The sequence below is a fragment of the Empidonax traillii genome, unplaced genomic scaffold (assembly GCF_003031625.1).
Source record: "Empidonax traillii isolate 1590-97213 ecotype Southwest subspecies unplaced genomic scaffold, ASM303162v1 scaffold1018:size752740, whole genome shotgun sequence".
Taxonomy (NCBI): Eukaryota; Metazoa; Chordata; class Aves; order Passeriformes; family Tyrannidae; genus Empidonax; species Empidonax traillii.
Genome location: NW_020956211.1, coordinates 249523 through 264522, shown reverse-complemented (window position 1 = coordinate 264522; position 15000 = coordinate 249523).

Genomic DNA, 15000 nt, shown 5'->3' with positions numbered 1-15000 from the left:
TGAACGTGCAGCATAATTTAGAAACTGTTATGTTTCCCATGCCTTAATTTTTTGACACGCTCGTGGGGAAGGAAATGGAAGGACAACATGGTGAGGCTGCAGCTGTCACACAGACAGTTGCTAGAACAAGTGGTACAGTCTCATTTTCCTGGCGGTTTTCGGTCTTGTGCTGCTTCATGAAGAGCATTACATTGTTAGAGGAGTCAAGAAAGGCATTTTGATGCTCAGAGCAGGTCTTTGCCTGTCATTCCAGCTCATTCCAGTCAGCCCCTCCTCCTGTGTGAATTGTGCTCCCAGGGTGGGCCTTGGTGTTCTTGTCCTCTTTCGGTGACCCCCGTGACCCGCTCTGGTTGCAGCCCTGCTGAAGGTTGTTTCCCATGCAACTGCCACAGAAAGGCATCCTCCTTAATGAGTCTAGTTAACAAAATGTATTTCTTGTTCATATTTTGATTCAAAATCCACTTTTCAACTGCTTTATAGAACACATTTCTTAGTCGGTTGCTGAAGTCCTTCCTAAAGGATTCTCCACCCAGGGATGTAGCAAGGCAAGGGTGGAAGAGGCAATCGCTCCAGCATGTCCACTGAGTGCAGTGCCAGGTAAAGTGAAACCTGGAGCAGTGTGATCCACCCCACCAGGTGAACCTGTCTAAAGCTTCCAGGGTAGGTTTGACTGCAGTGAGCTTTGTTCTTTTCACCTCACTTAGCAAGGTTGTTCCAGCTACCACAACATCTCCTGGTGGCTTCATCCATCCAGGGATTTCTACAGCTTGTCCCTTCCTCCTCAGTCCCTGTGCTCATGTCAGCTCGTGCACTGGGACAGATCCCTGGGATGTCAGCTCTGCTCTGCCATTTGTGACACGCTTTGGCTGACACTGGGGCCAGATGGGTTTCAGGGACAATCACTGAGCAGATCCAAGAGCTTGTGATCAGCACGCAGAACTGTTCCTGAACACCACTGTACCTTCTGGCAGAGAGAAAACTCACTTGGAGCTTCTGGAGGGGATTGGCAGGGCCACTGGAACCTGTCTAGTCCCTCAGCAGGCCAGTCAGGCAGCCAGGCTGGCTCACATCTGTGGGGCTGCTGCAGGGAAGGATGGAGGGAGCTGCCAGCAGGGTCCTGCTGACACAAGATTAGTGGTCTGGCCTGGCTGGTGAGGTGAACCTCGGCAAGCAGGAATATTGCCCAGGAATTCTATGGGCCTGAGGGGGAAGTTCAGTGGTGCTGTGCAGCCATCAAGGAGGATGCTGCTGTTCCCTCCCACTCAAAGCAAAAATGCACCAACCACGGCGTTTTGGCACAGGAGGTGGAGGGATGGGCAGGACCAGTGGCTCTTCCAGCTGCCCTCTGGCTGCCCTGGCAGCCCCGAGCCTGCAGCCTGGTGTCTCCTTTCCCAGCTCTATCCCCCTCTCCTCAGTAGTCAAACAACAACTGGGGATGGCTCTCTTGGTGCTGCATCATTCCAAGGGTACTTGGGGTGGAAATGCTTTGTTAGGACTGCTGGAGTTTAACTGAGGGCTAATCACAGAATCCCAGACTGGTTTGGGTTGGAAAGGACCTTAAAGCTCATCTCATTGCAGGGCAGGGACACCTTCCACTAGACCAAGCTGCTCCAAGCTCTGTCCAACTCGGTCTTGCTGTACTTGAGGTTGTGAATGCATGTTGTAAAGTGGGTCCAAGTCTTGAAGTCCATGTCATCCTCGCTGGGTTCTCCTCAAAAACAGTGGGGCTTGTGCTTGGGTAAAATCTGAGCAAGAATTTTGGGAAAGGAGGCCACAGACCTGCCTTCCCCCTGGAGCAGAGCCTCCCACAGATAGAGCTTGTGCCTCCTCCGTTACCGTTTCTGTTATTCTGGTCCGCCTGGCAATGGTATTTTATGTCTGGCATTACTTTAATAATAAAAATAAAAAAGGGGGAAAGATTTCTTGATAGCTGTGTATATATTTGATATGATCTCCTTTTACTGAGTGTGAGGCCATTGGAGGAGCAGGTTATCTCCAGGCTGCAAACCACCATTCTATTAGTCTGTTTGAAGTTATCTAGAAAGTCTGTTTGAAATATAGCCTCCTTCTCCCCCACCCTTCTCTCTCAGCCTTCCTTCCCCTTAAATATATTTTCAGGCCCAGATCAAAACAAGGCTGTACTGCAACACAAAAACCTTGTTTCAAAAGGTCTTTACTCCGAGGTTTTTATTTTTACCCCTCTCTGGTAAATGGGGCTGGTCCAGCTTGATTCTAACCTTTATGCAAATTTAACTATAATTCAGCACAATATTTATAAGATTCAGAGTTAATTAAATCCCAGTGGAGATCAGACCCTGTATGACCTCATTACAGTTATACACAACCGCCTAATTTCCCTGAACAACCACCGAGTGGAGGGTGTGCTAATTTAGGGAATGTATGGACATATGTACTGTCTAGATGTCTGTCTGGTGCAGCCAGAATGGTAAGATTACTGCTCCTCACTGTACCCAGCTCCTATTGAAAATCACATTAGCTTTTGTTAATAGACTCTTTTTTTTGTTCCGCTGGATCTTTAATCGATAGAAATAAAATTAAGGAGACATTAATTATCAAGCCTTGAGTTCCTGAGCTGGAAGGCATTTTAGAAATGCAAAGTATTATTATTGCTATTAATTTTATTAGATAGGGTTCATTCTTTTCCCCTTACACGGTGAGGAATTTAGGTGGGTTTCACCTGTGTGCAAAGGGCCTGGCTGGAGGCCTCTTGCATCGCTCCAGTCTTATCTGCACAGGAAGGTTTGAATGATTCATGGGAGAGAGGATGGGAAGTTGCCATCTGTGAGCAGCTGAAAATTAAATCAGTCCTCATGTCCTTCAGTGCACGTGGGCTGGTATGTACAGACACACACATGTACACGCAAACGTGGGGGGGATTGATTTCCCTTTCAATCCGAATCCTTCTCCTGATCTTGTATGTTTGGTCTTTAGGGGTTTTGCCTGTTATTGCCATGGACACAGGAAAGGTGGGAGTGGGTATTTCTTAAGAGAACATTTGTAGAAAAAGCTCCATTTGAGGGAGGACAAACTGTGTTTGCCTACAGTGCAATCCAGAGTGGACTGAGGAAAACATGATTTGATTGTAAATAGGTTTCACCATATTTGGATTAATTTCATTTTGGACAAAAGTTTGGAAATAAAACACTGTTATATAGTACAAACATGGAATTGCAAAGTTTGGAATTCTATCGTGAAAAAAGGAATTGCTTTTGGGTATTTTTTTGGTGTGATGCCTTTGTGGTGAAAAAAAACCCAGCAGGAGTGACTACAAGCATCTCTTTTTCAGTTGGCAACACCCCTTTATTTTCATAATCATAATCAGAACTGAATCTTTGGTTTTGCTAAGTATTAAAAAAAAAAAATCTCCCTTGTGTGTTTTTTGTTTGTTGGTTGGTTGGTTTGGTTTTGCTTTAAGCCTTTTTTCCATTTATTTTACTCATGAAAGGGATGAACAGTAGGAACAGGAATTTCTACTTTGTCAACATGGGTTGGCACTTTCAGCACATAAATATTTTCACCAGTTTACCCACAGCACATACATCTGTATCCCCATGAGCAACCCCACTTGCCATGAGGAACCTGCAGGTCGGGATCTGCTCTGCTCTGTGCTGATCCATTTCTGTCATCAGCCGGGGCCAGGGCACATGGGCAGAGTTCTTAGAGAGTTCCTCAAGCCAAGCCCATACTGGAATCTGCAAAACAACATCATTCCTGTGTGTAACAACAGAGACAAGGAAGTAAATCAGGCATGGTCTCCATTTGCACCAGGGTATGGACAGCATTCCTCATCAGCCCTTAGTCATTGCTGCATCCAAGGATGCTCCAGTCAGATGAAAGGGAAGGAAAATGAGCATGTTTCTGATGATCAGGAATGACACAGGCAAAGATACAGCAAATGGAGTGACAGAGCAGTGAGTGACGGGACCTCTGATCTCTGTGCCCACAACTCTGTCTGATAGGGAGGCAGCTGCAATCTGTTCTGTTTAATGTGAGCTCAGCACAGCCCTCAGGCTATTTGTAAGCTGCCAGGGAGCTTTGCCTTGCACAAAGTTTGGGCACCTTGCTGAATTTCATGGCACTGGCTGTGCTGCAGGATTTGACAGTTTAAAGGACAGAAAGGGGTGGGAAGTTTCTCAAACAGCCTTCTGCCAAATTAAGAACAGTACCCATATGCAGGTCAGAACTGCTCAGTGAATGGGGACTGCAAACTGTGGCATCTTTGTTCCCTTCCTCCAGGAGCAAACTAAAAAGTGGTTCTGTGTCTGGGATGCAGAATGCCAGGGGAAGATCAGTGCATGGAGAATATCACTGACACAAAAACAAAAGCAAAAAGCCCATCAGACCAGAGAGGACAAAGTATCTTTAACAGAGAAGCCCCTATAAGAGCTTTCTGAAGGCCTTTAGGGGTTTTGTGGTGGTTGAGGTTTTTGGGGGGTTGGCTTTACTCTTCCTTCAGAGTTGCTCTAGTTCATTAATTTTTAACAATTTATCAGTATGGGAAGATAAATCCCCTGCAGTCCCTTTTAATATATTTTCTTCCTCTTTTCAAGTAAATGATTGATGAGTATCAATCTAATTGTTCAATACCGAGTGGTTGCTAATGTAGGGCCCCTCTTGCCTGAGGGTTCCTACCATGGTTTATAACCCTGCACAGATTGTCTGGTTAAGATCTTAAGTAGCCAAAGCTGTAAAAGTTTATGTCTGTGTGTGGGTGGGGGAGTTAGAGAGCTTACAAGTAAGCAAGGCACATTTCCATTAATCATGCTGCTCTTCCTTTGGCTGCTGGATCGGGCAGTGCATTCCCAGCTACACAAGTTTGGGTGGAGAAGAGTCTCTCTGTGTTAATATTTGCCTCTGGCAAACAAGGCCCAAAGCTGTGGCGTCATGTGGAGGGAGACTCGTGGAGGAGAAAGTGTGGCCTGGTGGTGGAGGCACAGAGCAGGGTTGGCTGCTCTGGGCTCTGTGTTCATCTCTGCCTTTCACCGACCAGCTCACCCCATGAGTTACTGAGCTCCACTGGGGCAGGGCCGGCCAGTGGCCTTCACCTCCCCAAGGCCCCTTTGATTTGGGTGCCATCATCACTCCTGCATTAACACAATCCACTGGCAAGTGGGTTCTGGTTTCATTTAGAATCTTGGGGCTTGAAGGAAGATGTAGATCTTCAGGAGTGGAAGGTCCCAGCACCGCTGCAGGGCAGCATCAGGACTGGGTGTGCAAGCCCCACACACACAGTGAGAGCTGCCGTGGCTCCAGAAGGCTGGATTGTACAGCCAGTGGGGTTTAATTAAACAGCACATAGTTAATGTCTTCACCAGCCTTTAAAAGCAAAGCTGAGATGAAAAAGGCCTGGACATCCTCCTGACAGGTAATGCTATGGAGATGCCAGTACAGATTCTTGCAAGGTGTGAGTAGGAGCAAAAATGAATACAAATATTTTCTGGTGTTTCTTTATCTTTGGAAATTTCCCAAACTTATGGTTTTAGGTTTAAAAAATAGATAATGAAAAACTCAAACTCCCCAACAGCATAGAATTAAGTCTTGCATTTCAAAATCTGCATCAAACTCTTACATTAATATATATTTTTAATAAGTACAGGACATTTATGTGGTGTTGTGATAAATTCTATTGGAACTGTGTATTTTGTGCAGTTTTTCTACAAAAAAAAAAGAATTAAGGCAACAGCTGAGACACTTATCCATGATGCTATTTGTGTCTCTGTATTATAGGATTTTACATTTTCAGAGTCGTATATTGATTGATTCCTCCACATTTCACTCATCTTTCAGTTTTTCAGTATTTTCATTCCCTTTCTCTGAATGGGGCACTAAAACCCCATCCCATTTTCACTCATTGAAGGTCTCCAAGTGAAGCCATGACTCTCCAGTTCCTGAGATTTGCACTGAGGTTTCTAAACCAGGCTACCTCATACTGCCCAGAGGTGGGAAGTGATCTCATACGAGTAAGGGACAGAAGCAGAAACAACTTTATAGGTGGCAAAGGAAACATTAAAAAAATCCATTTGTGGGTACAGATTCTCTCCAAACAGATGAGGCAATTAAAGGAGAAAAAACGACAACAAAGGAGAAGCAGAGTCTACTAACATTTGCTCAGTGTGAATCTCGGATTTCTCTGTGGGAGTTATTTAAATTTACACCAGTGAAGGAGGCACCAGAAGTGACTTTCCACAGCCTGGTGCCCCACATCTCCTTCTGCCGTAAATTAACCTGCTTTCCCGGTGACTTCACTGCACCAGCTCCCGGGGGCAATCACCAAGATGACAGGACTGAGCGTTGGTGTCTGGGGCTGCTTCCCCAGACCTGGCTCTGGACAAGGTTTTAGGAGTGATTAATTCCTCAACTGGTACTCGGGGCTTTGCCTGGACAAACAGCCCTGTTTGCTCACGTGAGATGGATTGCAGCCCCCAGACCCCGCAGCTTGCCTGGAGGGGAAGGGCAGGGTTGCTTTGCTGTTGGGAGATTCGTTTTTCTGAGAGGTCTAAATTACAGAACTGTTCATTTTGTTTAAAGAAAGATTATGATCTCTGTAAGAAATACAGTGCTTATGATCTCTGGAAGCAACAACAGAAGTGCTCGGAAACACTCGAGATATTGGACCTGTCTGAGAAACCCCTCCCAAACCCTGCACCAGCCATTAGTGCAAGTATTGGCTTAACCCAAAGCCACACAAGTATCTGGAAAAAGTAAGACTTGGGAAGAGACACAGTTGGCTGAGTTTAACCATCCTAGTATTTGTTATGTGGCCACTGTCGATGTCTTGGTTGTGCCAAGATGACAGCAGTGACATGGTGGCTTTGGGCAGTGCTGACACCGTGGTTGACTCAGGTAGTGGTGACACAGTTTGGGCAGCAGTGACATGGTGGCTTTGGGCAGTGCTGACACAGTGGCTTTGGGAAGCAGTGACACTGTGGGCTCACTGGGGACATCACCATCAGCCTCCCTCCAGCCTGATGAGTGGTGTGTGATATACAGAACCCAACCATGCACCAGTGCAGGGAAATGTTATAGGTTTATGAGGAGAGTGATTAAAAATGTATCAAAGAGGCTTGTAAAGCTTATGGTTCAAGTTAACTGTATGAAGTAAACAGCCTTTAAGTGTCTCCTGGGACTGTGACAGATAGTCTGTGGGTGTTACTGCAACATGGTACTAGTGATTGTTCTGGCCATCCCAAACTAATCACCATCTGTGTGTATGAGCCTCTTGGGAGCTCCTGGTTGTTGGACAATCATGGTTGTTAGCATTTTTAATCAGTTTCTGTGCAGCACAGATAGAAACCGTATGCTCCAGTCTTTATTTTCCCTACTCGGGGAGAATTATTGCAGCACTAAAAAGGGGATGTGTGAATTCCTGCTAATTTTAGAGGGTCACATTCGCCTCGTGCACCCAGTCGTGGTGACATTTCCCTGGGTGCTGCCTGCCCCTGCTCTGAAGGGCTATGGTAAGAATTATGCTCTTGTTTTGCTGCTGGCAAGGTGGATTGAACTGTGAGTCCTTGGCTCTGCCTGGCAGCCCCCCCTCACCTCGTGGCTACACTTCCTCCGTGACTCAAAGGCACTGACACAAATGCATAACATTCGGGATCGCGGCTGGGGAGATGGAGTTGGGGGGTTTTATTGTCCTTCTTGGTAGTGAGAAATAGCTGCTGAAGTAGGAAGAACCAGAGCAGATCATTGCCTGAAGCAGGAGACTGTGTGCAGTTGAAGTTATAGGCCCTGGGAGAGTTCCCAGCTGTACTTGCCTGGCTGTTGATGCAAGAGGCACTGCAGGCGAAGATGGCTCCGGGAATGGAGGGGCAGACTGGGAGGGAAGGGATGGCTTAGATCCAGGCTCTGAGGAGCAACGCCGGTGCTAAAAAGAAAAAGCTCTCCTCTCGTTCTGTGCCGAAGCGCAGCTCATCTCAACAATTAATCCTTGAAGAATTCAAACCTGGGGCCCTGGCTCCGCGCTCCGCAGCCGTTTGACATCTGTGCGGGGTGGCCGCAGAGGCGCTGCCGTGCCGGCCCTGCCCCACCAGGAGCCAGCAGCCCGGCCTGAAAGTGCTGAGCTGTCAAACCTGGCACCAGCTCTAGTGCCCCCCTGTCCCCAGCTCCTGTCCCCAGCTCCAGATTCAGCTCGTAAGCACCGAACAAAGGGCTGGGAGCGCGCGAAGAGAAGGCGGTGATGGTACACGGGAGGTGAGAGGAGAAGAGAGGAATAGCGAGCAGGCTGAGTCTCCTCCTGTTCCAAACAAGCTGGACCTCTTTCCTTAAATGAAATGTCTTTTTTTTTTTTTTTTTTCCTTTATTGTCAATGTTGCCATCAGCTTTCTGGAGCTCTGCTCTTGTTCTCATTTTTAAAGGACTTGTATCAGGCTTCTTACTCCTTTTCCCTGAGCCGTGAGGTGTGAAGCTGAGGGGCGATGTGCTGCTGGGTTTGTCAGCTGGTGTTGCTCTGCTCATGTAGCTGTGGGATCTGGAGCAGGTTTTGGAGAAGAATTTGAATGTATGGAGCAATTTTCTGGTGCACAGTCAGAGGGCCTGTTTGAAGCACCTCTGCATCGCTTGGGTTGTGGCTCTGATATACTTATTCATGTTGATGTGATCAAGCAGTTTGTTCTCTTCAGTCTCATCTACCAGTTGTGTAAAGTCTAACACCACAAAGTTTCATGTTGGGTGCCATGCCTGCAGCGTGGAGAGGTCATCTGTGTCTTCCCATACTTCTTCCTGGTGCTCAGGTCTCCCTGGAAACTGTATTCTGCTGCTGGCAGACCCAATCGACAAGTAATTTCTGTTTATCTGTTGTCAAAAGGGACAGTTGTATGTGATTAGGTGTATATTGATTATCTGATTTAAGCCACAAATGTTTCCACATAAGCTGTGCTCTGCTCCCAGTCTCTCTCAGAGCACTGGTAACTCCTCAGCATATGCAATAAAGCGGGGTTTGGGTCTAGTTTGCTATTGCTGCCCTCCAACCTGGCCACCCAAGGTGGTTGGATTTGTCAGATACTACAGAGTCCATTTAGGGTCTGAGAGCTGCTTCAGGCAGGTACTGTCGCTGCAATCAGTCTGCAGTCACATTTACACCAACCTGGGAATTCCTTCTGGAAGGGGCAGAATATTGAGAATTCAGAGAGTTAATGGCCCAAGTGGGTTTCAAGATCCGTAATCACCGACGCTGTCTCTCCTCAATGCATGTGTCTTCATCTGTCAGCCTTGAGGATCATCGTGGGCCTGTGTGAAATGAAAAAAAAACCCTTTAACTGCTTCATATTAACTAACATATTGGAGCCCTCACAACATTATCATTGTGTCTGCACTTGAGAATGCTTTGTTAATTCTAACAAAACCTGCTCCTGCTGCAGATAACCCAAGTGTGTTCCCAAATTCATCCCTGCTCAGAGAGCAGGAGGAGGTCACTCTGAGTGGCATCTGGACTTGCAAACATGCTTCTCCTGGAAACCATCAGAGCCCAAGCTTGGTGACTCTCACAGCATGAGTGGTGTGTCCTCTTATAAAATCCAAACTGGCTTTTTAGGGAAGTAGCGAGTCTGGCAGCTCGTTTCCCTTATTTTGTCCTTGGAGTCAGAGAAGGTTTGCCTCCACCCAGAGGGGCAGGAGAAGAGTCAGACTGTGAGAGGAACAGACCTCAGTGGGGAAGGGCCAATTTCAAAGATGTAAAGGGCTCCTTGCATGGCTGGGTGGGCAGGAAATACTCACTGCTGCTTTGATTCCTTTCAGACAGAGATGACACAGATGGGCCTCTCCTTGTCTTGCACAGACCACTTTAAATGTTTAGGCAGTAGGGATTCATCCTTTCTAGTGCTTGAAAGAGCGACAAAAACATTCCCAGGCACTGGAAGAAGGTTGTACAAGGTGTTAGAACAGTCCTTGCCCTGTGTCCCACACGATCCTTCCATGCTGGGAGGCCACTCCAGGTGGAGCAACGTGGAAACAACCTGCTCTGAGTGGCTGAGGGGAGAGCCCTTTAACCTGGGTGCTATTTTGTTCCTGATGTCTTTACCCCTTCCCTCCTTTTCCTGGGATTATGTTTTCAAAGGCAGGTCTGACACTTCTGTCAGTATTCAGGCAAAATCAAAAAGACTTTTTTTCTGAATTAGGACCCCTAAAGTAGGTCCAAACACAACCAGCCACATCCAGGTTGTCTGCAGCTACACACACACCCCCATGAAAGACTGTATTTGTGGTGCTGGGTGTCAGACCTATATCACTCAAGAAGGAATTTATTCTTCTCTGTACTTCTTCCAATTAAGCACTGGTGGATGCTGCGACAGGTACTGATAAATGGATGTGGCAGGATCGACTGTGAGTGTTTTGGCAGCAGCCCTCCTTCAGGTAGCTATTAACTTTATTTTTTAATATGAAATTCAGGCACTAAATCTAAGAAGAAAAAAAAAAAAAGCATACATAATGTAGGTTAATTAAAATGCCTGTAAATGAACAGGTGACAGGTGCCAAGCCCCATGACAACCACAACTGGAGAAATGAAAGCGCAACAGACTATTAGGATTCCTGTGTTAATCAGGTAATAGTAACTTGGGTAATTACAAAATCATATGAAATCTTTTTTAAATCCCAGACCTCATTTATAGCCTTTTGGAGATAAAATATAAAATGTAGAGTTTTAATCCAAAAGGACTTTCTCTTCTCTGGAGCCCTCAATCTCAGATTTCTTCCATGGCTGACACAATTAAGGGTTGGAATTTTTTTTTTTCTCTCCCCTCTCTTCAATTTCATTTTAATTAAGAAATATTAAGTTAAAAGCCACGGAAGAGTTCAAGTTTCTCTCTCTCTAGCAGGTATTTGGTAGTCACTTATGTGTCCCAAGGCCTTTCTCAGTGGATCAGGTGGAACCTGTCATGTGCATCTGTGGGCTCTAAGAGGTGGAATTTATTCTCGTGCTCAGCAGCAGCACAGGGCATGCGTGAGATGAACCTGGAACAGACCACAGGCTGCTCTGCCTTCCCAGGAGCAAATTACACCCCAGATAGCTGAGAGGATTTGCGATTATAATCTCTCTTCTATGAATATGAGCACAAGCAGTGATACAATTTCATATCTGATATGCAAGCTACGACATGTTACAGTCCTAATTCAGCACACCATTGTTACAGCCTCTCCCAGACTGAAAAGCCCATCCAGATATGGTTTCCCAAGTAAACAGATTGAAGCCTCCTGAGGAGATCTTTAAGACATTCCCTCTCTGCTCCTTGAGTTTTACTGTATAACCAGGGTCTTGATCCCAAAGTTGAAAGTTTATCAGAGGCATTATGTGACTTGCCCTAGGTCATTAATACAAATCAGTAGGAAAATTAAACCTTCCAGACTTGTGCTGTGATTGCCAAGGCACATGCCTCTCTCTGGATCTGTCAAAGAAGAAAAAATATATATAAAAAATTGGCTGTAATTAGGGCCAGGAGCTGGTGCCTCTGCTGAGAACCTGCACCAGGGTTCACTCAGTGAAGGACCCTCGGAGGCTGATTGAGCATCTGGCATATAAAGATTTTTCTTGGTCTTCTTTGTAAAATCCAGATCTCTCAAATGAAAAACATTGGTTTTCATCCTTGTCCCTGCAATAAATTTATTACCCCTGGGCTATAGACAGCCAGACAAATAGAAACAGATTTCTTTTTCTCTTTGACTTGGAAGATGAGAACATGTTTTGTACATTCCTACACTGCAGCCAAAATAAAGGTCTTTATCTTCAAGGAAATCAGTGTTTTGGTTCTTGGTAATACCTCACTAGCCTAGACAGTGACAAATTTCCGAGCTGTCCCCACTATACCAGGAACATGATGACACTCAACTCCCATCAAGAGGAATAAGAGAACCCTCCCTCCCTTTCTCTTTTCTGATCAACCTTGTTTATAAATTAAACAAAGAAAAGGAGGGAGCTTTATTTTAGGAAGCTTTAGGACCATAAGTTGTGTTTTGAATTAAAGGTCAGGATGGGAAATCTGCCAAGGTTTCCCCTCCCCACTGCTACTAATTGTCACTGCTCCAGTGGAAAACAGAAAAAAAAAAAAAAAAAAAAAAAAAAAAAAAAAAAAAAAAAAAAAAAGGAATACTGGATTAAGGGAAAAAATAAACTCGCTAAGAATAATAAGGAGAAAACGGAAATCAGGCTTCATCCAGTGCTTGAGATATGCCCTACATAGAGGCTATTGAATTCTGCCCACCTCTGTGCCAGCCTCCCCTGGGCTTAGGGGACAGTGCTTATTTTGTTTAGGGCTTTTTCCCCTCCCTCCTGCCCTCTGTCTCCTTCAGTGTTTTTATTCAGGCACAGCAGGCTCCAAAGTGAACACTGACAAGCTTTGGCACACTTTAAAAAAAAAAAAAAAAAGAAGGAAAAAATAAAAAAAAAAAAGGAGAAAAAAACCTGCTGCCCCTCTCCCCAAGCTGTCCATTCTGTCTCCAGAGCGCTGCTTTTTGCAGCATAAAAGCATAATCAAAAGAAATCACGCTTGGACTCAGTCAGGGACAGGGCAGAATAGTCCATTTAGCTTTATGCTAAAAAAGAAAATAATTGGACCAAAATTCGTTTGAAATAGGAGCAGGAAACAGTTTGTTTGCAATCTATTTCCTCTGCAAAACAGCAAACCCTATTAAACCCTCTTTGGGAGCTATTTATTTTGGAAACAAGTTCAACATTCTGCAAGCAGCATACGCAGGCAGAAAAAGTTGTAGTGGAGTGTAATCTTTGGAGGAAATGTCCGTGTTTATCTACACTGTAGTTCCAACCAGCTCCTAGAAAAACAAGCTTTCCACATCTTTAGTGCTGGGCTTTGGCTGCTTGGAGCAGCCTTGCATCCCCTCCACAGGCCTGGAGTGGGAAACCCATCGGTCAGAGTTCCAGCTGGGAGATGGGAAAACCAGCAAAGCCAAAGGGTTCTTCCTTGGCCTCCCTCCTGCTCTTCTCCCAGGGAACATTTCCTTGTGTTAGCTCTCCTGCTCTTCTCCCCTCTCCCACCTTGCAACCCCCCCAAGCCCCAGAACACCGTGGTGCTCTCATGCCTGGAGGTTTTTCCCCTGTGCTGTCACGTGGCATCCAGGCACGTGCCTGAAACAGGGAGGTGACACAGGGCACCTCCTGGTGCTTGACACCAACACTCCCAGCCTGTGGAGGCTGCTCGTGCGACCTTTTACCTCTCTATTCCAATCCTGTCGTCAAAACACAGTGGAATCCTTGAAGAAATAGTTACAATGACTGATTTCCAGTTTGCATGTCGTGACTGAGAAATTTGGGGGAGTATTTGATGACTGAGATGCACCAGTTCAAGCTTTGCTGCTGATTTGCAATGGGATGGGACCTCATGGCTTGGCCTTCTGTCTCCTGAAGCTGATGTTAGTGCCAGACACAGAGATATTCCTCGCTGGACTTGTGTGTTTCCTCATAGGAGGGTTAATCAATACTCCTCAGTGCTGGCCTCAGATTCTTCCTCTGTTTTCAGATAATCCACATTACCTGCCAGTTCAACTCCATGTCTGGTGCCAGTTGGGGTTGTTTTCCCCACATGTGGGTGGGTGCCAAGGCCTTTGCCAACGCTGGGAATCCCATTATCCCAGAGGCTGTACCAGCCACAGCCCTGCCCAGCGTAACATCCCTTCACATCCTCACGCTGGGACACGCAGGGACTTCTGCTGCTGTTGAGGTGCTGGGTGATGTAGGTGTGGATCCTACATTTCAGACTGCAAGAAGGCATCTGCCAGGCCCTGCCATTTTCTGAGAGCTTTTCTTTCCTTCCAAGACATAACCACATCCTCCTGGTTTTCTTATCTGTGGGGATAAGATTAACCCAGTTATTTAGATATTTGCATTCCTCTTAGCCAACTACTCCTGTCCCCACTTCCCTTGATCCCCTTCCTTCTCTACATTAATTTCTCTTTATATTTAACCTTTAGATTTTGGAGAAAGGAGTATAATGGGTCTCAGCAGGATATCGTCTGATTTCTGCTCACAAGAGAGGGTCTTAAGTTTCCCCACAAAGTGCTTGTGATTTATGAGCTGTTTCTCACTTAGGGGTTAAGTGTTATCTCCCAGCCCAAATATCCTGTATTAGCAGTAGAGCTGATTACCACTGTTTGTATCAGTCATTGGGATCCTTAAATAAAATGGAGAGCAGCTTGTTGGAAATCCTCATTTCATTGAAAAGCATGGTTTAACTTTAATAGGGTTTGCATATATATCGTAAATCAGCTCGGGAAAAGGAGGGCATATTTTTTTTTTCCTCCATCTGATTGTTTTACACATTTCAACAGTGTGTAAAAACATAGCCTGTCATTGTTAATTTTAACCAAAGGGAATTACTTCTTGAAAGGCTGCAGTCATGATTAAATGGAAAAGGTGATCAGTAGTGTAAATTTGGAGCTGATTAAATGCTGTCAGCTCAGATTCCTTATGCAAAAGAGATACAGGGATTATGCTGGCTGCTTTCACCACATAGTGCATGAGTGCTTAAGCACAACTAATGCAGGGAACTTCTGCAACACCAGGTTTGTATCTTAGCACAAGGGAAGGCCTGAAACCTTGTCCAGGGACTGACCTGACCCTCCTTTCCATCGTACAGAAACCAGCTCACTGGGACTGCAGCTGTTAGAGAGTGTCCAAAGGAGGCCACGAGGATGGGGAAGGGCCTGGATTTGAAGGCGTGTGAGGACACTGAGGGCACTTGGTGTGTTCAGCTGGAGCAGAGGAGACTGAGGGGAGACCTCCCTGCAGTTCCAACTGCCTGGGCAGGGGCAGAGGAGGGGCAGGACTGAGCTCTGCTCTGGGGGGAGCAGGGACAGCCCCCAGGGAATGGCTGGAGCTGTGTCAGGGCAGGCTCAGGGTGGATCTCAGCCAAAGGTTCTTCCCCCAGAGGGTGGTTGGCACTGAACAGGCTCCCCAGGGCAGTGGGCACAGCCCCAAGGCTGCCAGAGCTGCAGGAGGGTTTGGATGATCCTCTGGGGCACAGGGGGGGACTC